This window comes from Balaenoptera borealis (genome assembly GCF_965194805.1).
Source record: "Balaenoptera borealis genome assembly, chromosome: 14".
NCBI classification, from domain to species: Eukaryota; Metazoa; Chordata; class Mammalia; order Artiodactyla; family Balaenopteridae; genus Balaenoptera; species Balaenoptera borealis.
This window is the reverse complement of record NC_138875.1, coordinates 72424134-72446937: the sequence shown is the minus strand read 5'-3', so window position 1 is coordinate 72446937 and position 22804 is coordinate 72424134. Positions and strand designations below refer to the sequence as shown.

The following is a 22804-nucleotide window of genomic DNA, read 5'->3' as shown; positions in this document are numbered from 1 at the left end:
TTGGAACCCAACCGTGGGTTGCTATGTGATCCCTGGAAAGTAAATCTTAACATGCATCGTCCACTGAGGGAGGCAAAATGTATATGTACTGTAATTATTGCTGTTGAAGAAGGTATGAATGATACAAATCAGGCAAACTTTCTCTTAAAGGGCAAGATAGTAAATACTGTAGGCTTTGTGGGCCATTCAGTCTCTGCTGCAACTGCTCAGCCCTGTGGTTATAGCATCAAAGCAGCCAGAGATGATCTATAAATGAATGGGTGTGGCTGTGTTCCATTAAATGTTTATTTACAAAAACAGGCAGTGTTTCTATAAATAAACAAAAATAAAATATGTTTATTTACATATTTGGCTTATGGGTAATAGTTTTCTGACCCCTGATAATAATAACAGCCAGTGTTTAGGAACACTCACCATAAGCCAAGATCTGAGTATGTTTTATTATATTATAATAATATAATATATTATGGGCTATTATTATCCCTATTTTACAGATGAGAAATTAGTGTTGCAAGTTGCCCAAGGTCACTCGGCTGGTAACTGATGGAGATAGATTCTGATTTTATTGCTTTGTTCCTAAGAGATGGTCACAGAAAGTGTTATGAAGGATAGGAGGTAGGAGATGAGGATGATGTTGATGATAATAATAATAAACATTTATTGAGAGTCTGCTATGTGCCAGGTGCTATGCTAAGTACCTTATTTGGGTTAACATAAGTCATCCCCACCACAACTCACTGTCACTATTATTACCCGTGAGAGGGAGCTGAGGCACAAAGAGGTTAAGCCACTTGCCTTAGGTCACACAGCTCATCAGTGGTAGGGCAGGATTCAAACTCACACTGTGCTCTCAACCTCCTTCAGTTGCTGTCTCAAAGTCCTTAGGCTACGGGGTTATCCCCTCTCTCATCTGAGAGGACGTGGGCTCTGACCAATTAGAAGGCAGCCCTGAGTCAAGATTCTGGGCCCACCGCTTGCCTGTTGTTACCCCTTTAGTTCTTGGATCAGAGGGTGGTCCTAGGAGAGGGTCCTGTGCAGCTGGGGTTTCCCAACTGGCCAGGAAGTATTCTGATATTTACAGAACCAGCTCAAGACGTCCAGCTGTGCTCCTACAAGGTGGGCTGTTCTGAAGAAGCCTTCCTAGGCGGGAGTATGTGGATGAACACAGGGAGGGAAGCCCGGGTGGTGACCAGGAATGTCAGGGGCATCTGGGTGCCTGGAGGACATGCCAGTCGAAGGGGACCTGTGGCCTGGGGCTCCTGAGTGTCAGCAGGACCCCCAGCCCTCCCTCAGAGGCAGCAGACTGAGTTCTGGGCTTGCCTCTGAGTCAGAGGCCCCAGCAGGGAAATAAACTTTCTGTACTAAGAGGAGGAGGGAACAGCTCAATTTTTAAAAATAGGAGAGGCAGCCCCGTTGCTATGACGAATTTCTCGTGTTGCTCCATGTTTTTAAATTAAAAAAAAATTTTTTTTATGACCCACATAAAAAGGTACATACAGCCTCTTTGTAAAAATACATGGAAAAATCTTCATCTTATGCCCAATTTGAGTGAGACTCAAGGGACTATGGACCAAGAGAGCTTGTTTTAAGGCCTTTGAAGGTTCTGGGACCTCTGACGTTATGGGGACCACACCCCACACCATGGCAAACCTCAAAATGTCCCTACAGATCCCATTACACATATGCATTTTTGACAAAAGTATCTGAAAAGGTGTTAAAGTAATTCATATATATGGGGTTTATGAAGAATAAATTATTTTTCGTGTCCTTGTGATTTGTGCTTTTCTATTTCTAAACACAAGTGCCGTTGGATAGCAGTTGACTCACTAACATGTTGTAGACATTTAATCAGACATTTATTAATTTTGAGTTTGCAGTTGCCTTTTGGTGTTCTGGGGTCGATTTGCTTGTGAGTTCAGGTTTCAAATATCTCTGTAGGCCCTTGACAGGTTTGTAGATCTCAAGGTTCTGGGCCTCTAATGTGGGACCATGGAGGTAGAGGCCAGAAGCAACTCCTTGGGTCTCAGTTTTCCCATAAGCAAAATGGGAGTGGTTCAGGAAAAGATGTGCACAGAGAGAGAGAGAGAGAGAGAGAGAGAGAGAGAGAGGGAGGGAGAGAAAGATAAAGCAGATGGGGCAAAATATAAATAATTGGAGAATCTGCGTGAAGGTATAAGGGAGTTCCTTGCACTACTGTTGCTACTTTTCTGCAAGTTTAAAAGGATATCAGAATGATGGCACATATCTGGAAAAGACACAAACTCTAGTCCGAAAAGATACATGCGCCCCAATGTTCACTGCAGCACTATTTACAGTAGCCAAGACATGGAAGCAACCTAAATGTCCCTTGATAGATGAATGCATAAAGAAGATGTGGTATACACAATGGAATATTATTCAGCCATAAAAAAGAATGAAATAATGCCATTTGCAGCAACATGGATGAACCTAGAGATTATCATACTAAGTGAAGTAAGTCAGACAAAGATAAATATCATACCATATCACTTATACATGGCATCTAAAAAGATACAAATGAACTTATTTATAAAACAGAAATAGACTCATAGACATAGAAAACAAAGGTATGGTTACCAAAGGGGAAAGGGCAGGTAGGGATAAATTAGGAGTTTGGGATTAACAGGAACAAACAACTATATATAAAATAGATAAATAACAAGGACCTACTGTATAGCACAGGGAACTATATTCAATATCTTGTAATAACCTATAATGGAAAAGAATCTGAAAAAGAATATATATATATGTGTAACTGAATCACTTTGCTATATACCTGAAACTAACACATTCTAAATCAACTATACTTCAATTTGAAAAATGAAACGACATTATATCAAGATGAAAAATGAAGACGTCCCCCCACCCAAGGTGGGAGGGGGCAGGGTCAATGGATTAAATGGAACTTTGGGGCTGTGCTCAGATGGAGCCTGGGGACAACCAGGGAATTGAGGGGTGTGGCTCCCTGTCCCCTGACCCCTCTAGCCAAGCACGTCCATTTTCATGTGCCTTATATTTTGGGGATCCAGATTCTTCTGGAAGAAGAGGGTTCTCTAAAGAAAAAGCCAGATACCAGTGGCCGTGGAAGTGCTTGAGGACGGAGGCAGGTCTAAGGACATGAAGGATCTTGTCCAGCCATCTTGGAGGCCTTGGGTTTTCCTAACAGTGAAGGAAAAAGAGGCCAAGTCACTGGCTGTAGATTGTGGGTGAGGCAGGAGAAGGAGGTGGGCAATGGGAGGAGAAACACGTGGAGGAAGAAGTGGCGGAAGACGATGGTGAGTTTGAGTCTTTACCAGCCAGGGCTCAGTACATGCCAGGTGCTAATCTAGGTCCTTTACAAGCACTAACCCCTTTGATTCTCAGAATACCCTTCCAGGCAGGCACTGTTACCATCCCTATGTAACAGAGGAGGAAACTGAGGCTCAGAGAGGTGAAGTCACTTCCTCAAGATCACACAGCCAGGCAGTGGCAGACTCAGTGTGGCTTTACTTCTTCCCTGTTAAGAACACAGCAAGAGGGACTTCCCTGGTGGCACAGCGGTTAAGAATCTGCCTGCCAATGCAGGGGACACGGGTTCGAGCCCTGGTCCGGGAAGATCCCACATGCGGTGGAGCAACTAAGCCCATGCGCCACAACTGATGAGCCTGTGCTCTAGAGCCCATGAGCCACAACTACTGAAGCCCACGCACCTAGAGCCCATGCTCTGCAACAAGAAGCCACCACAGGGGCTTCCCTGGTGGCGCAGTGGTTGAGAGTCTGCCTGCTAATGCAGGGGACACGGGTTCGAGCCCTGGTCTGGGAAGATCCCACATGCCGCAGAGCAACTGGGCCCGTGAGCCACAGCTACTGAGCCTGCGCGTCTGGAGCCTGTGCTCCGCAATAAGAGAGGCCACGATAGTGAGAGGCCCGCACACCGCGATGAGGAGTGGCCCCCGCTTGCCGCAACTAGAGAAAGCCCTCGCACAGAAACGAAGACCCAACACAGCCAAAAATAAATAAATAAATAAATTAATTAATTAATTAAAAAAAAAAAAAAAAAGAAGCCACCACAATGAGAAGCCCACACACCACAACAAAGAGTAGCCCCCGCTCGCCGCAACTAGAGAAAGCCCGGGCAGCAACGAAGACCCAACACAGCCAAAAAATAAATAAATGTTCCTTTAAAAAAAAAAAAAAGAACACAGCAAGAACAGGGACTTTGGTGAATGATGCAAGGCCAGAGCAAGGAGGGAGGATGGGGGGAAATGGGCTTCCAGAAATAACCCACAGAGTTATGGCAACACTATGTATTAAGTACTTGCTCTGAGCCCCATGCCGTATATATGACATGTATCATCTCGGAGAATTCTCCCAACCAGCCCTATGAGGTGGAGATTATGTTCTCCATTTTACAGAAAGGACAAGGGAAGCTCAGAGAGGGCAAGTGCCTTACCCAAGGTCACACAGCAAGAAAGTAGCAGAGATGGGATTCAAACCCAGATCTTTCTGACCTCAAAAGGCTGTGTTCCTACAACATTGTACATCAACTATACTTCAATTTAAAAAAATAAATAAAAGGCTGTGTTCCTGAACACTAGGCTGAACTGCCCTAATATGCAGTGGCTTTGGTGTATCTGATCCATTTCTAGTAGCTCACATAACAGCTGGCCTTGGGGAGGGATGGGCAGGCATGGGGGCTATCTCAATCCATCAAACATTTCCAGTAAGAGTCAGGTCTATTGTCAGGAACTGGAGCGACAGAAGTCCAGAGGCTGAGACAGGTGTGCACATGGCAGAATGAAAAAGCAGTGTGATTTGAGAAAGGATGGATGTGTTGGCCAAGTACAGACCCACCTGGCAGAAGGAGTAATCAACTTTCCCAGGTAGGTGGGAAGAGAAGGGACAATCCTGGAAGGCTGACTGAAGGAAGGGACAATTGAGCTAGGTTTTGAAAGATGACCAGGTTACCAGGTGGCTGGGCACAGGGCAGTGAGAGAGAGCATTACTGGCAGAAGGGACAGCTCAGGCAAAGGTGCCAGGATTTGAAACTGCATGATGGGGTCAGAGTAGAAGGAGGGGAAGAGGTGGGCCATGTGGCTGGGGAGATGGGCAGGGGCAAGGTAATAGAAAACCTGTGTGTGTGTGTGTGTGTGTGTGTGTGTGTGTGTGTGTGTGTGTGTGTGCGCGCGCACGCGCCATGTGTAGCAGAGGTGAGAGGGTTCTCTGGGAACTGGGAAGCTTGCCTGCTCAGGACTTGCTGTGTGGCTCTGAGCAGCTGCTAACCCTCTCTGGGCCTCTGTTCTACCCCCTGGAAAATGGAAGCTTTCCCAGAATCAAGCTACATGCTGTCAGGCACGACCTGAGAGCTGGGGAACTGCAGGCAAGGGGGTTCCAAGCTTCTCCCATCCCCATCCTGGAGAAATGGGCCGGAACAACCTTGCCGGCCCTCCCAGCCCTCCCAGGCATCCGGGGTGGTCCCCCCCCCCTCCACTGCCAGAGGAAAACTGTCTCTTCCAGCAGGAGGAGCTGGGCGGGTGGCATCTCCATGGCTCACGGGGGAGCGGTGGGCCTTATCGACCCCTCACCAGGACAGTCCCCTCCCCTGGTCTCGGAGTTGAGGCTTCCTTATCCCACCCAGGCCCCGCTTAGCGCTGTTAACCCTTCCCGGCTCGGATGAAAGCCCAGGGCCTGGATGCTTGCTGAGTGGACAGAAACCTGGGCTGCTAGCATCCTCCCATCTCTTCCTCCTTTTCAGCCCTCCCAATTCAACATCTCACCTCAGACAACCTCCGACAGCTCGAGGGACCCGCCTTCACCCAAGAAGAATGAACTCTCGCTGTTACTTGAACCCAAATCAAGTTTGCAATACAATTTTTGGCTGAGGGTGTGACAAGCGTCTAGTGATGCTTGGCCCAGTGCTCAACTCTCCTGTCTTGATAACTCTGCAGCCCTCTCAGTGGTTAAGAACCAGAACTTGGCTGTCAGGAAAAACTCTGGGTCCTCAGCCCAGCTGGCCTGGGAGGTTGCTAACTGGTCATCCATCTCTTCATTCATTTAACAAATCCTTATTGAGAAGGGACTACATGCCTAGCACCAGTCTCTGCCGCCATGGAGTTTACCTGTGGAGGGGGAGATGGGTGGTATATTCCCAGCACAAATGATCGTCACATTATGACTGAGGTTGGTACTGCTGTGGAGGTCAGGATGCTACAAGAATGGACAACAGGGGTGCTGACCTGTCTCAGGGGGTCTGGAGAAAGTGACGTTTCAATTGACATCTGAAGGTTTGGCTCCTCAAACTCTTCTCAGCTTTGCCATCCCTTTGTTTTCTCCTTCCTGGGAGATGAGGCTGGCAGAAGCCCAGTTATGGGGGATTTTGATCAACCAGATTAAAGACATTGTACTGGGGAGCCATGGAATGTTGTTGAGCAGTGGAGGGACACTGAATGAAATGGAGCATCAGGAAGGTGGCTCTAGCAGCATCCCAGGGGAGATTAGAGGGCCTGTATTTGGGAATGTAGGCCTCTTAAGGCCCAAAAGAAGGGGGAAAATCCAACATTTATTGAGTGCTGTGTGCCGAACTCTGTTCTAAGCATGTGGTATGTATCAACTGATTTCATTTTCCCTACAGTCTGAGGATGGTTCTTTACTACTCTCGTGTGCAGAGTAGAAAGCTGACATTCAGAGAGGTTAGGAATTGCACAAGGCCACACAGCTAGCAAGTGGAGGAGGGACTCAAGCCCAGACCTGCCTGCCACCTAGGGCAGTGTTCTGGTCTTCTCTGGAACAGCCCTTGTATTCATTTCCTATTGCCACTTTACAAATTACCACAAATTTAGGGGTTTAAAACAGTACATATTCTCCCACAGTTCTGGAGGTCAGAAGTTCAAAATGAGTATTAAGGGCTTCCCTGGTGGCGCAGTGGTTAAGAATCCGCCTGCCAATGCAGGGGACACGGGTTCGAGCCCTGGTCTGGGAAGATCCCACATGCCACGGAGCAACTGGGCCCGTGCGCCACAATTACTGAGCCTGCGTGTCTGGAGCCTGTGCTCCGCAACAAGAGAGGCCGCGATAGTGAAAGGCCCGCGCACCGCGATGAAGAGTGGCCCCCGCTTGCCGCAACTAGAGAAAGCCCTCGCACAGAAACGAAGACCCAACACAGCCATAAATAAAAACAAATAAATAAATAATTAATTAAAAAATATATATATATTAAAAAAAAAAATGAGTATTAAGGGGTTAGAATCAGGATGTTGGCAGGGCTGGTTCCTCCTGGAGGCTCCAAGGTAGAATCCATTCCTTGTCTCTTCTAGCACAGAGGCTGCCTGCATTCCTTGGCTTGTGAGCTCAGATCTCTGCTTCCTTCATCACCCTACTGCCTTCTCTTCCCTTTTATCTCCTGCCTTCCTCTTCTGAGGCCCCTTGGATTATACTGGGCCCACCTGGATAATCCAGAATAATCTTCCCATCTCCAGATTCACAACTTAATCACATCCGTAATTTAATCTCACGAGCACTGAAGGAACCAGAGAGGATAAATGACTTGCCCAAGGCTACACAGCCCAAGGCTGAAATGGAGTTCTCATTCGGTGTGGCTTGTTCATGCCTTAAAAGAAAGTCCAAAGTAGGCACACAGTTTGGTTTTATAGAGAATCCTGCATGTCACAGAAAGCATCTTTGAAGGCTCCCTTTGGTTTGAGAGCCTCTCTGGTGAATCTGCTTTAGCAACTGATGATCAGGAAGATAGAGGAATCATTTAGCTTTAACTAGGATATTAGGGATAGATGAATAGTAAAGATCAATCAGAAACAAATACCAAGGAGTGTGGGAATTGAGATACAGATTAGATATACACTAGGATCTGCCAGTTCCTGGAACAAATGGGGCAGAGCTGGAACCAGCCCCTGAGCCTTCTGGTCCAATGGGATGGACTTTTGTTGGAGGACAGCGTGGGATGAGAAAGCCAATACGGCCTCACCCCACTCCCGTCCAGGGCAGGCATTGTTAATCAATCACTGTGCTCTTCCCAGCCAGGCCTGGATGTGGCCTCAGATTCCCTTAAACAGAGAGCTCCAGGATTCCAGAACCAACCAGCTGGAGTTGGGCATCAAGATGAAGCCTGATCTGACAAAACTATAGTTCAAAAAGATACATGCACCCCTATGTTCACAGCAGCACTATTCACAATAGCCAAGGCATAGAAACAACCTAAATGTCCATTGACAGATGAATGGATAAAGAAGATGTGGTGTATATATACAAGGGAATAGTACTCAGCCATAAAAAAGAATGAAATAATGCCATTTGCAGCAACATGGATGGACCTAGAGATTAAAGTGAAGTAAGTCAGAAAGAGAAAGACAAATACCATATGATATCACTTATATGTCGAATCTAAAATATGACACAAATGAACTTATCTATGAAACAGAAACAGACTCACAGACATAGGGAACAGACTTGTGGGTTGTTCAGAGGGGGCTGGGGGCAGGAAGTGTTGGGAGTTTGGGATTAGCAGATACAAACTATTATATATAGAATGGATAAACAACAAGGTTCCACTGTATAGCACAGGGAACTATATTCAATATCCTGTGATAAACCGTAATGGAAAAGAATATGAAAAAGAATGCATATGTATGTATAACTGAATCACTTAGCTGTACAGCATAAATTAACACAATATTGTAAATCAACTATACTTCAATAAAGTAAATTAAAAAAAAAAAAAAGAATGAAGCCTGATCGGCCACCTTGGAACGCCAGTTTCTATGGGAATAAACAGAGGCGTCTTTGCAGGCCTTGAAGAGCTCCACGTCTCTCTCAGGCCCCAGTATCCCTATATCAGGCCTTAGATTTCAGAATCCTACTTAAAAAAAAAAAAACACAAAAAGTGAAAAAACTCACCGAAAGGCTTATCACTCCAAGGAAGAAAAAGCCAAACTTCCCCGCCATGTTCAGAATGGTGGCCCAAGACTATGGCTTCTGATTGGCCGGAGCAGCGCGACTCCGCCTGTTCCTCGCTAGGCCGGGTGGGGCTGTGAGCTCCGACCTCCACCTCTGGCCTCCGGCCTCCGAGGCCCGGCTGGCTGGGAACCCAGCGTCGTCCCTCAGCCTGGCGTGGCTCCCAGCTGATAACACCTGAGCCTCATTATTATAGCCTTGGGTTGGCTCCGGAGGCGAGAGGCCTCCTGGGGGCCTGCAGTAGCCTGCACTCAAGGAAGGAGGAAAAAGCAATTTCCATAAATCCATCCAGAGGCCGGATTCTCCCAGCTCCTCTTTCAGGATCTCCCCTCCCCCACCCCCAGTGTGCTCCATCTTCCTGGAAGGCTGCTTCCTCCTTCTCCTTCTCCCCTCCATCCTTTACTTCCTCCCCCTTCCTCCTCCGCGCCCCCCTCCCCGTCCCCTGCTCCTTCATCCAGAGCAAATGAGGAAACTGAGGCTCAGCGAGGTGAAAGGACTTGCCCACACAGCTAACAGTGGTGGAGACAGGGATTCAATCAAATCGGGTCTGTCTGATCCCAAGGTCTCCGTTCTTAACTACGATTCTGTGGATTGAGAAGGTGACCTGTCCTGGGATCCAGAATGTGTTCTTAATGGAAATGTCTGTATCAGTGGTTTTGAAACTTGAGCCAGCATCAGAATCCCTTGGTGGCTTGTTAAGAGCCTGCATTTCTAACAAGCTGCCAGGCAAGGCTGCTGCTTCTGGTCCAGAATCCATGCTTTGAGTACCACTGGTCTGTATTAGTGACAAACCTTTAGATGGTGATGTATAGGATCCCCCTTGCATGGTGGAAATTCCTCTCCTTTGAACCAGGAGACTTGGGGCTGCTGCTCTACTGCTAACTGTTGGGTGACCTTGGGTGAGTCCCTTGCCTTCTCTGGATCCAGTGTTCCCATCTGTACAGTAAGGATTTGCATGGGCAAGCCTGGCAGAGTGGGGAGGAGAGGAGTTTGGAGTCAGGCTGGATCTGACTTCCGACCCTAGGAAGCTGTGTGACTTTGGGCAAGTGACTTAACCTCTCTGTGCTTCCAGTTATTATCTCTGAAATGAAAGCATTAAACCAGATAGTTTCTAAGTGTAAATCTCACTGAATTAAGGGTTGAGGATGGTGGGGAGAGAAGATGAGGTTTTCGGGCTGGTCATATGGTGAAGGACATGTTTCCCCACTTGCCAAACTTCTGGAGGCCCAAGAAGAGCAGATGTCCCTTCTTCCCACTCCCTCCCTCCTTTCCTTCCTCCCCCTTCCTTCTTTCTTTTTTCCCTCCCTCCCCTCCCTTCCTTCCTTTTTTCCTTTCCTTCTTTCCTATGCCCCCTCCTTCCCTTTTTCTCTGTTACCTTTTCCCATCCCCTCCCCCACCCCTCCCCTTCTCTTTTCCTTTTTTCACAGGTTATTTTCAGCAGCCCCAGCTTTGGAATCAGACAGACCTGGGTTCAGTCATGCCCCTGTTGGCATGATCTGGGCGCCTTTGGCAAAATGACTTTCCCTCCGTGGCCCCAGAATCCTCATCTGTAAAATGGGCAAGTTTCACCTCCTGCATCGTTGTTGGTTCACTACTTACTCCACGGAAAGCACCTGGCACAGGGCAATGCACACAGTGGGCCCTTCTGTTAGTTCTTTAGTTTGGGGGCTGAAGGCGGGGCTCTGGAGCCAGATGGCCTGGTTGGAATCCCAGCTTTGACACCTACTAGCTGTGTGGCCTTGGGCAAACGACTTAACCTTTCTGTGTCCCAATTTTCTCATCGCAAAATGGGGGGGCAGAAATAGTGCCTGCTTCCTTCCTTCATAAGGATTAAGTACCAAGTTTCTAGCACACTGCCTGGCTGTCAGCTATTTAGATTATTCACTGATGATGGTGATGTTGCCAGGCACCGTGCTTAACGCTGGGGATAGAGCAGGGGACAAAACACAGACCCCTCCCCAAGGAGCTCCTAGTGCAAGGGAAAGAGACACCCTAACAAGCTGGGACAACACTGCATCAGTGCTGTGATGGGGGGAGCCCAGAGCAGTCCCCCAAGGGGCAGGGAAGTCTTACCTGGGAGGTGGCCCCAAGCTGAGACATCAAGAGAGAGTGGGCGACTCTTTGAATAATAAACATGTTCGTAGGAAATTTGTATAATAAAGTAATTGGACAAGTGTGCAATGGTGTGCTCACTATAGTCGAAAAGTTGAAAGTAACCTAATCATCCACCCTCAGATTATTGTATTGATTAAATAAACTACGGTACATTGAGTAAATGAAGTAATCAGCAACTTTTAAAATATGGTAAGGGGGCTTCCCTGGTGGCGCAGTGGTTGAGAATCTGCCTGCCAATGCAGGAGACACGGGTTCGAGTCCTGGTCTGGGACGATCCCACATGCCGCGGAGCGACTAGGCCCGTGAGCCACAACTACTGAGCCTGCGCTCCGCAACAAGAGAGGCCGCGATAATGAGAGGCCCACGCACCGCGATAATGAGAGGCCCCCACTTGCCACAACTAGAGAAAGCCCTCGCACAGAAACGAAGACCCAATACAGCCACAAATAAATAAATAAATAAATAAAAATTAAAAAAAAAATTATAAAATATGGTAAGGTATATATATACACACATATATTATATATATATAATCATTGAATGCAAAAGCAGGTTACAATATGGTACACAGAGCATGACTGAGCCATTTTACTTTTATATATAAAATATATATGTGCATGTGTTCATACCAACATGTTAATGATCTTTATCTCTGGGGAGCTGGGTTTAGGATGAAAACCGAATTTATATTTAAACAACACAAGTTCTGAACTTAGTTAAAGGTTTGATGTAGTTTGTTAGCTTTCTAGAAGTGGTACATGAATGTATGTATATTCCAATGATGGATAAGATTTTTGCTTCCCTGTAACATTTACTAAAATCAAATATTACAGAACATTTTAATCTTTGTTCATTTGATACTTAAAAAAAAAAAACACATTGCTCTTTTAATTTAACACCTCACCCCCCCAAAAAAAGGAAGCAGGAGGTCATCAGGCCACGAATAGGGGCAGGAAGCAGGAAGGGCATCCAGGTGGAAGGAACAGCACGCACAAACGCCTGGGGTGAGGAGGTGACCCAAGGTGGTGGGATATCCGGCAGCTAGTCTCGCTTGTACGTAGTCTGTCTGGAGCTCCGGAGGCCCTTGCTGGGAGCAGACGTGCTTCCCACAGCTGCCCGGGGCCCACATGTGCTCCTGGTTTGTGCTCAGACGGTGGGCACAGCTCCCAGCTCCCAGAGGGGCGGGTCGTCCCCAGCAGGCCTCGCCGCCAGCCACCACCCACGACAGGCAGGCTCCCCTGACAGCCCCGCTCCACGCAGCTGGCCGCCCCCGCCCTCGGGTCAGCCCGGTTTCCTGCCCCTCCCTCTCTCCTCCCTCCAGCTGTTTCTCTGGCAGAGGTCTGTCCCATTCAGGACAGCAGCCCTGGTGAGCAAAGAGCGCAGGACAGACCGGGGTCTCCCTGGGAGCCTCCAGGGGAATGAGAATGTTCTAGGGGGTGCTGAACTCTGGGCTATTTGAGGGGCCCTTGAATGAATGGATGAACCGCTTTCTGGGCAAACGGCCACAGCCAAAGGACAGTGCGATTTCAAGAAAGAAGTCGGGAAACACGGGTCTCCTGCACAACCTCGAGTGGCCTGAAGTCACGGAACCCTTGGGAAGACCTGGGCGGAGACCAGCCACAAGGTATCACGCTCGGCTCTGACATCACCCAGAGGCGCCAGGAAAGGGGAAATGGTAATAGAGAGAGAAGTTCTTTGGTTCTTGGTAAAATGTAATTTTTGTCAAAATGGAAATAGCTTTATTATGATTTTCAGATTTCCAAAGTAATGCATGCTCATTGTAAAAAAACAGCGAGGTCACCATAGTTATAAAAGCAGTAAGCTCAGTGCTTCCCTTCGGTTAATGCTCGCAACAACCCTACGAGGGAGATGCTTTCATTGTCCACATCTTATAGGTGAAGAAACTGAGAGTCAGATTGGGGGGTGCGGGGCTGGGTGCTGAGATCCAAATGACATGAGAGTCTGCATAGCCCACCTTCTTAGCTGCTGGACTGTCCTACCGCTCAGCTATGGAGAGGAAAGAAGGGGTTCCTAACCCAGAGGTGAACCTTCAGGTGCCTCTCTGTAGCACTCTCACTCACCCTCTCACTACTTGACCTATGATGTTTGTTGAGTGCCTACAATGTACCAGACACATAGGAGTATCTAAATGTGGACACACACATGCTTTTCCAACATCTCGTTTGGTACCTTACCTTGTCCTTAACCACGGATCATGAACCTGCATCTGTATTTTCTATGTTCCTCCAATATACATTTTAATGGCTGCACAGAGAGGGTGACTTGGGACTTATTAATCATTCCTCCATGTGGTTGCTTCCTTCTTCTTCCTCTTTTTTTTTTTTATTATTATAAACAGCACTGCAAAGGCTGCTCCTAGTACGTCATCTTTGTGTGTTTGGGCCTATGGATACCTTTCCTAAGGTGAAATTGCTGGCTCAAATGTTCGCGTGTTTTTAAGTCTTTTGAGGCTATTGCCCTGGAAGGTTGTGCTGGCTTGCACTCCCCTGGCACAGTATTGGGGTGTGATATTCTCACAGCCTCACACACACTGGTTACTACCCATCTCCTAAAACTTCCCTGATGGGAAAGGTGAGAATAACATCTGGCTGCTTGACTTTGCATTCCTTCATTCATGCTGAATAACCTTTATAATCTTATTGTTCATTTTATGACTATCCTGTTCAAGTCTATTCCCATTTGTTCCTTGCTGGCATGTTTGTCTCCTTTCTTATTGATATTTAAGAGGTCTTTGTATATGAAGGATATGAACCCTTTGCCAGTGGTATCTGTTGAAAATATTCCACTCCCCTCTCTGCTTTCAAATTAGCACAATTTAAATGGGTGAGCCATTTGGACCAGCGTTTGGCAAAGTTATGAGCAAATAGCACATCATTATACTCAAGTAACTGTTACTTGATGTCAGTCTGATCATTCAGACCTATGTGGTTCAGAGAGGCCAGCAAGCAAGTGGCTGAGCCTTGGGTCTACCTTCTCTCTCCGTGCAAGGGCCCAGCCCCCAGTTTCCTTTTTGTCATCCCTGACCTCCTTTTCAAGACCAATCTTCCCTGTAGTTCTTGCTGTCGAATTACACTGAGTCGAATTAGACTCAGGACTTCTCAAAGGGCAATCCTGGGACCACGAGCATCAGTTTTTTGAGTCAGAAGCTCTGAGGATGGGGTATAGGAGTCTGCATTTTGAACCAGCACCCCCAGTGATTTTGACACACCCTAAAATTTGAGAACCACTGAGCTAAGTGTCTTTTCTTTTTGCCCTTTGTGCAAGTTTCTGGGTTCTTTGTTGCACACTGAGGCTTCTTTTTTTCCTTTCTAAGCAAATATCTATGCCCTTCTGCGAGTCTACACGCCCTGTGTCAGCAGCTGAGGCCAGGAGACAATGGTGGAGAAGAAGCAAAACTTGGTCTTGTACCACAGAAAGTCAGACCACATCATCCAGCATTCGGGCTTTGACGTTAGTTTAAGCCACAGAGCCCTTTCTTCCGATGAAAATATATGGAGAAGTGCAATTTGAAGACAGATAAAAGTGATGTTTTTCTAGTAGAAACGGAAGTGGAGGACGCCAGATGGCAGCTCACTGAACCTCACTCTCACTGCCGAAGGGCCTCTCGGAATCCTCACGGCTCTCGGGGGCAAGTTGAAAACTGCAAAATCTACTCCAAATTGTTAAGACACCAAAGTTCTTAACCACCGCTGAATTTGCTGTGTGACCTTAGGCAAGGTACTCTCATTCTCTGGCCCTAATCGTCTCATTTGTAAATAAGGAGGTTGAATGTTGTATTAGGGTAGTAGCTGCAGTAACAAATAGACCTAAGCGTGTATAATGGCTCAAACAAAACAGACGTTTGTTGTAAGGCAGGTACTTGTGAGTGGAGGGTTGTCCTCTTCCACACAGTGATTCAGTGAGCCATCTCACATTCCGACTATCCCTCGGACATCATCACCGAGGAAAGAAAGCATGGAGGGGGCGTGTTTGCTTCTTAACTGTTTTCTGCCACACATGAGAACTAGTCATGTGACCAATCTAGTTGCAAAGGAGGCTGTGAAATGTAGCTCTTGGCAAGGGTGGCTCTTTCCCATCTATGGCTGTGTACTGTGGAAGGGAGAACGAATTTTTGTGGACAGCTAGCTGTCTCTGCCACAAATACGGTGACCTTTGGGTCTCTTCCAGTCTCTGATTCTAAATTCTAAATTTTCATTAGTTAATCTTAAAGATAACTTGGTGATGTTGGACCCACAAATACTTTCCTATCCTCAAAATAATCCCCATCAAATAGACTGAGTAAATTCCCACATTCCAGGCCCCTAAACATGGATTTCCTTGAAACCTAGGCAATTGCCATTCTCTTTCCCTCCTGGAAAAAGGAAACAAAAATAATGTTGTTGAGCGAATCACATTTACGAACCAAAGGTTTTTGTATCCACTATCTCATTGAATCTCCCTACAACACTACATGGAAAGGCTTCATGATTAGCATTCCCTTTTTATAAAGGAAGAAAATGAGGCTCAGAGAGGTAAAGGGACTTGCCCAAAGTCACACAGCTCATAAGCAAAAGAACTGGGATTTGAACTCAGAAAATCCACCTTCTGTCCTAGGGTCCTACTGCACATTGGAGTGCATGTGTACAAGGATGCGTGTGTATGTGTGTGTCAGTGCATGTATGGGGTTAGGGTAGCGGTTTTCCTTGGGCTGTATTTCCCCAGGGCGAGGTATAAGGAAGTGGAAGTGAAGGAATCATTGTCCAAGTCCCCAGAATAGGCCAAGCTTGCTGTTTAGAAGGCAGCCGGGTCGTTGTCTTGGGCCGAGGAAGCCCACTGTGACTAAGTATCATAGTCACTGGCCAGAAAAAAGAGAAGGGGGTGGCGTGTGAGGACACAGCTGAGGTTGTGTGTGGGTCCTGGATGCCACCGAGGCCTTGACTGGGCCGGGCACATAGTAGGTGCTTGTGGATGATTTCCTGTGTGAATAAACCCACAGAGGAGTGAAAGCTGTACCTGTGCAAGAACCTAAGATGGGTCAGCCCAGTCCTGCTTTTAAGGCCTTTGGGGGAGGGGAGGCAAACTTGTCACATAGACTTTTATTCAGTCACTCAACAAACATTTATTACCACCTGCTCTGTGTCTGGCACTCCACAAGGCAGGGTGATGGAAAAGACAGGATTCTTGCCCTCGTGGGACTGTGGAGGGGCTGTGAGGGTAGTTACATTGGCCCCCGTATTAGATCTGAGGAAAGTGAGGCCCTGATTGGTTGAGCGACATTCCCAAGGTCAGTTGGTAGGATTAAGACCCGGGGCTCTGGTTCCCAGGTCAGGACTCCTTATGTGCCCCTGGCTGAGGGTGAGGCCCTAGCCTTGGGCCTGGGATGCAGGGTTGGCTTCTGGCTCCCAGGACGTGCTGTTTTCAGGCAAAATTAGGACACCAGTTAATTTACAATACTTCTCTTTTGGAACCTCTATATTTTTGCAGCGTTGGGCACAAGCATGATAGAGGAAGAGTAGAATTTCTTGCCCTGCTGGATGGAAGCCAGAGGCCATGTTAATTCTACACGGTGCTGTCAAAGAAAGAAACATTAATGTCAGGCTGGCATTGTCTGACAGCGTGACATGGCATGAACTCCACAGCCACCTGCTCTAGGGTTCAGACCCCGTCTCTGCCCTTTAACCTCCTTCCTCCTCCGAGTCCTCATCTCTAAGCGGGGGGGGGATACTCTCAGGGTCTACTACTTCACAGGGTTGTTGGGGGTTAAATGAGTTAATATACATAAAAATATACACGAGCACAGCACATGGCCAGCTCAACGAAGGCGCTTCTATTTTTATTGCCGGGGAAGTGGGCACTGATATTCACGTTTGTACACAGGGGCTGATGTGGGCATCTTGTGCCCTGTGACCTCAGGTTCCCAGGAGAGAAAAGGTCATTTCGGTCAGTCTCCTGGCTTCATGGCTTGCCCCATGGGGGAGTCCTGGGCTCCGTGGGCAGTGGGGGGTGTCCCACCCACCATAGACACTCTGGCAACCTTGGAAGTATCAGCAGCTAACTCAGCAGAAGGGTCAGCTGCTATCCAGGCAGAATGTCAGAATCGGTTCTGCTTTCTTGGGGTACGTGACTTGGGTCCTCTGATCTTGGCCCTGGGATCCCGCTGAGAGCAGCTCTTGTGCAAGGAGGCGGGTTGGGTGGGTGGCGGGGCGACTGGTGCAAGAAACAGTCGCTAGCGTGCTCAGTTTTTCCTCCTGGAGCTCAGGGGTCAGAGACACAGGAGGCCTGGTGGGGCGTAGCCAGGCAGACCTGGGTTCTGGTCTTGGGAACCAACCACCCAGGTGAGCAAGTCACATGACCTCTTTGAGCCTCAGTTTCCGCTTGTCTCAGAGTTGTTGAGTTCCGCAGTGTTCAATCAGTGATCTGGGGGTGGTAATTAGGGCCAGGGGACATTCAAAATACGCCCATCCCTTGTCATCAGAATTTGTTTGAACAGTTGTCAGAATCTATGAATTCCGCGGTGTGGGATGAACGAATTGCTCAGATAGTCAGTGTATGAGCCCGCTGCTGCTATAACAACCGCTGCAAACTCTGTGGCTTAAAACAATACACGTTTATAATCATACCTTTCTGGAGGTCAGAAGTCTCAAAGGAGTTTCACCTGGGCCTTTTCGACCCAGGCCTTTTCGATTGTTGAAGACACTCCCATCCATGCCTGCCTGGTGCATTCAGCACCCAAACTACCCCGGGAGCAAAGAGGGGGTAGCTTTGATCGGGGAAGTCAGGAAATAGTGTCTGGAGAAGGGAGCATGTATCTGAGCTGGTTCCAAGGATGAGTTGGCCTTGAGTGCCTGGAGGAAAACTTGGCCAGAAGTAAAAGATATTTCTGGCTGGGAGAGCAACGTGAGCAGAGATTTGGAGGCTTGACGAGTGAGGAGTATCTGATGAGGCGAATGGAAGCAGGGCACAGCCGGAGGGAGCCCAGATGTTCTGCAGGGCCTTGAAGGTCCCACGCAACTTTCTGGGTGGTCCAGTATGCCCCATCTCACCGGAACAGCATCTTGCTGTCCCCAGACCTTGCCCTCGCCAAACTTGGTGCTTAAACTCGAACATCTGGATGAGTGAAGATTCCAGACAATCTCAAGTTAATTGAGTTTGAAATTCCAACTTGGCAGAAGGGCATGTTGGTTAGTGGCTTCATCTCCTTGGTTGTCTGGTCCAGAAACCAGCTCGGAGGAGAGAATATTTCTTTGCATTGGTGGCTTTCCTGGCTGAATGCTGGGTCTCCTCTCCTAGCACATCCAGGACTTGCTGACAGCTGTAGGCACGGAACTTGGGAGAAACGAGGTGTTTCCTTCAGGGTTAAAGAGAGTTGGCTTAGGGTGGCACCTGTGGCCGGCCTGGGGTATGTTTACTGCGGGGAGAGGGACTTGGCCACTGCCCACCGGAGCCAGATGAACCGGGCTGGGCATTGAAGGGTCCGCTGGCCCCCGCCATCGCCGGTGGGTAGAGCTGACTGACGTCAAGAGCAGGTCTTCGGGGAGTTCAGGCAATTTTCAGTCTCTTCTATGACAGATGCAACTCACAGGGGGCCTTCTTCAATGGTCAGGGATTTGGGTCAGGAAGAAAAACGACATCCCTTGAGTAAGAAAGAAACGGCCACCCGGGGTAGAAGCGGGACTCTGCCAGCTCACGGACCTGTTTTGAAACCCACTTCTGCCCTCGCTGGCTGTGAGACCTCGGAGAGGACACTTAAATTCTCTGAGCCTGTTTCCTCCACTGTAAATTGGGGGTGGTTAAAGGGTTTTCCTCATGGGGTGGGGGGGTGTTGGCTGGCTTACGTGAGATGCAGAGTGGCACAGAGTTGGGGCTGAAGACCAAATGCGGCCTGAGCATGAGGGGCTGGCTCAGGTGGTGGGCGGAGCAGCGGGGGCTGGAAGTCCTGAGCTGTGAGAGGCTAGAAATGGCAGGTGTGGATGGTGTCAGGGTCGGAGCTTCACCCCAAGCTTCCCCTCCACTTCCCGGCTTGGCCTGAAAACACGGCAGGGTCTGGGTAGAGACCCCAGATCACAGGTCTCTCTTTTCCTGGGACCAGTGGGGCCTGACTGGCTTAAACGGGCCTTTGTTTTTCTGTGTTTCCCTGCCCTCTTGTGAAAAACCTCAGACGCGAGGGAAATCAGCACCAGGGCCCTGGAGAAGGGTAGGGCAGCTTCCCTGAGCCTGGCTGGGCGGTGCTGCTCATCTCCCCATCACTGACTCCTAGCGGGCCTGGGGGGAGGGGATTCATCGGGCTGGGGCCCGGGGCCTCCTCCCCGTCCCACTGGGCTGGCCCTGGCTCCACGCATCCTGTCTGCTCCATATTCTCGGCCCTCTCCCAGCTCTGGCAGCTCACGCTTTCCAGGGGGCTGGGAAGCCAGCAGCGCCCCCAAATTTCTCCTTCCAAGAGTTTTTGTATTGTTTCCACTGTCTGAAGGGACAGGTAGCTTTCATTCGCCGAGACCACGCCGGACTTCTGCCCAATCCTGCTTCCCGCCTCCAAGATCCTCTTCGGGGGCCAGTCATTCCTCTCCTGGTATCACACAGACCCGTCAGAAATGTGGGAGATGGGGCAAACGGTCCCATTTTACAGCCGAGGAAACTGAGGCCTGGAGAAAACATGTGTGCTCACCCCTCCTCCATTCCCTAATTCACAGCCTCCTTCTCTGCCTTGGGAACACGTCCCGTCTCCAGTGGCCCTGGCTTTTTGTGCTTTGATGGGGCCCTCAGAGTAATGATTCAGTTTGGAGTAAGGCAGACCTGCGTTCGAGTCCTGAGTCGCTTGATGACCAGCTGGGTGATCTCGGGTCGGTTCCTCTCTCTCAGCCTCGGTTTCCCCACTTGTAAATGAGAGTGTTGGCAGGTTCTGCCCTGAGTTGTGTGGTGAGAATTAAAGGAGATAATCCATGTAAAGGGCTTAGCACTCGGTCCCACACTTAGTGGGTCCCTGCAAAGACTTCTGGGCCCTGAAAATGGGGTGCGTGGCAGGTCCTTGGTAAATACTTCCTGAAATGAGATTGAATTCTTTAATCACCCCTTTCTGCTCCAAACCCCAGACTGTTGGCAGCTATTTTTTTCCTGTGAAGGATAAGGCTCAGAGATTGAGGCTCAGAGAGGTTAATTGACTCCCTAAGGCCACACAGCTCACAATGAAAGGAGTCAGGCTCCTGATGCCTCGCCCTTCGTTTACCTGGACACCACAAGGGCTGTTCCTATTCTCCTGGTCCCTTCTCCAGAGCTCACCTACCCTCCTCCTCTGTGATTTCCAGGCCTTTCCACTGATGCCACAGACTCTCCCTACACCAGTCAGGGTTATCTCATTTATCTTTGATAGCTCGATCAAAAATTATGAATCTCATGCCCCATCCCTCAGAAGACTCTTCTCATCCAGGTGTTCCACTGAAAACCAAAGGGATCCACTCCTTCACCCTGAGGTGTTTGCAGCTGATGACAGCTCGCAGGAGAGGGGTTTGTGAGCCTGGTGCCTTAAGCCAGCACAGCGTGTCCACAGTGGTGGACCCTCAGGCTCTGTGGACACAGGTGAGGGGAGCCTTTGGCCCGGGATCTTCCTGGAGGTTAGTAAGCGGCAGCCTCCCCTGCTTCAAGGACCTGATGACAGGCAGTGACTGAGTCAGTTCCATAGACGTCTGTGTTACCACTTCCTCATACCTCCACTGGGACCTCTCTGTTCCTCCCTTTTCTTGTAGAATTGTGTTGACATTTTTTTTTTTTTTTTTTAATGTGACAAAGCTGCACATCATCAGAGCTCAGAGAAACCTAGCAGGCCTGGGAGGCCATGAGGGTAAGTGTTGCAATCTTGGCACACCCATGTCTACACTGCTTGCCTGCCTGCCTGCCTGCCTGCGGCTTTCTGCCAGAGCCCACGGGCCGTGGTGATTGAGGGTGGTTAAGGCTGTGTCCTGTGACCTGGAAGAAGAGACTGGGGTCCCTGTCACCTTCTGCTGAACTGGTAAAACTGTTCCCTCACTCGGGCATCCTTCCTTCCCTGTGTGGGCATTGGAGCCGGTGCCGGGAGACCAGGGGGAGAAGCACGGCTCGTCAAGGTGTTTTTGGAGAGGCAGGATGGCACGGTGGTTGGAGCTTCTGGAATCCGACTGCTTGGCTTCAAATTCCTCGCCTTCCTAGTTCTGCAGCCTTGGTTTCCTCATCTGTGAAATGGGAACGACACTGCCTCACAGGGCCTTTGGTAGGGGGGACATGGATCTAGGGGAGGGCACATTTTACTTTATTTTTTATCTTTGTTATTTTGGTATTTGCCGTGCCATTTGTTTAAAGGAAAGAACCTGGGGTTGGGTAAGTTGGAATTGGGCGTTCATGTGGGGGACGCACTTAGCTGGGGGCCCAGAGCTCAGTAAGCATGTGGCGTTCACGACTTTGTCTCTAGGTGTCCGTGTCCCTGGCGATGGGGCAGATTTAGTGAGAAGCTCTGCTTTCTTGCTGTGGCGCTTTGGCAAGTTGCTGTGCCTCGCTGAGAGCCGTGTTCTTGAAAACTGGGGCTGCGTCAGCTCCATCTCTGGTGGTTGTAAGGATGCAGGGCTGACGTCAAAGACGGCCCTGGCCCTGGGGCAGCCATCAGTTCTGGAAGCATCTGAAAGGCCTCTTTGGGCGTCATCTGGCTCCCCTGGTCGGGGTGGGGGGACGGTGGCTGGCTGCTTTCTCCCCTAGGATGTCATATGGAAATGCTGGGGGCACCCCAGACACTCAGGTTCTTTAGGGGGCTCTGAAGCTCATGGGGTGCAGAGCAGGGCCACTGTGGGGAACGGAGTAGAAGGCTGGCTGCCTGGCCCCTGCCTTCTCAGTGCACCTCCTGCCCCCGGGACCCCTCCAGCCCTTCTGGCTCTCCCTCCACTCCTCTCCCCTCCCCCCTCCTTCCTTCGGCAGCCGGTGCTCTGAGCCAACCGACATCTTCCAGAGCTGGAGCGGATGGAGCATCTTTGGGCAAAACCAAGCACTTACCTGCACCCTGAATCGTGGGCCCTCATTAACCCTTAGTGAGGGAATGAACACATGAGCCCCAACAGCAGAGGGCCACCCCCTGATATTTTGGGGGACAGGATCTGGGGCATCACTTGAAGCCCCCTCTTTCCCTTACGGAAAACCAACCCTGACTAAAGTTATTTTGAGGTCGTGTGCCTTATTTTTAAAACACACATAATTCTTTTGAGGACATACACTTTGTAAAAAAAAAAAAAAAGCATGGGACTTTTGTGTTCAACATCGTAATATTCCCGTCCGTTTAAAGACCAAAATTGTGTCCCTTGGAAATCTTTGGCTCAGCTCCAGGGAGAGGGCCCTCACCTGATTCCTATCTCTGTGGTTCATTTGGAGAAACTTGGGGTAGAGAATGCATGGATCGTCAGGTCTGAGGGGGGACACTCACAGACAACTGAGTCCCCTTCCCTTGCTTCTCCGCTGTGTAGGTGAGGAAACAGAGGCACAGAGAGGTTAAGTGACTTGCCCAAGGTCACACAGCTGGTAAAGGCAGAGCCAGAGTTTGAACCCAGACAGCATTAACCACAACACTTGCATTCCCAGAAGAGGAAACTGAGGCCCAAACGTGATGTCAGAGAAAGAAGCCTGGGTGTCCAGACCATTTCTTCAGCCGTGCTGGCTCCTGAGCTTGGGCAGGGTCTGAGCCCCATGTCCTCAATGCTGGACCAGAGGGTATCTTCAGGGT

The 22804-nt window shown here is 49.1% G+C and overlaps 1 protein-coding gene across 5 annotated transcripts in view; it reads left to right on the top strand.

The window, feature by feature from the left end:
- The first annotated feature begins 12407 nt into the window (after positions 1-12407).
- Positions 12408-22804, top strand: part of CMKLR1 (chemerin chemokine-like receptor 1) — a 39704-nt gene continuing 29307 nt past the window's right edge. The window contains exons 1-2 of one of the 5 annotated variants that reach the window (XM_082353831.1): positions 14826-18417; positions 20857-20908. The gene's annotated coding sequence lies outside the window, so the exon portion shown is untranslated. Of the gene's footprint in view, positions 12752-14825; positions 18418-20609; positions 21171-22804 lie in introns of those variants that run through there. The other 4 variants (XM_082353829.1, XM_082353830.1, XM_082353827.1 and 1 more) reach the window with 4 other exon arrangements.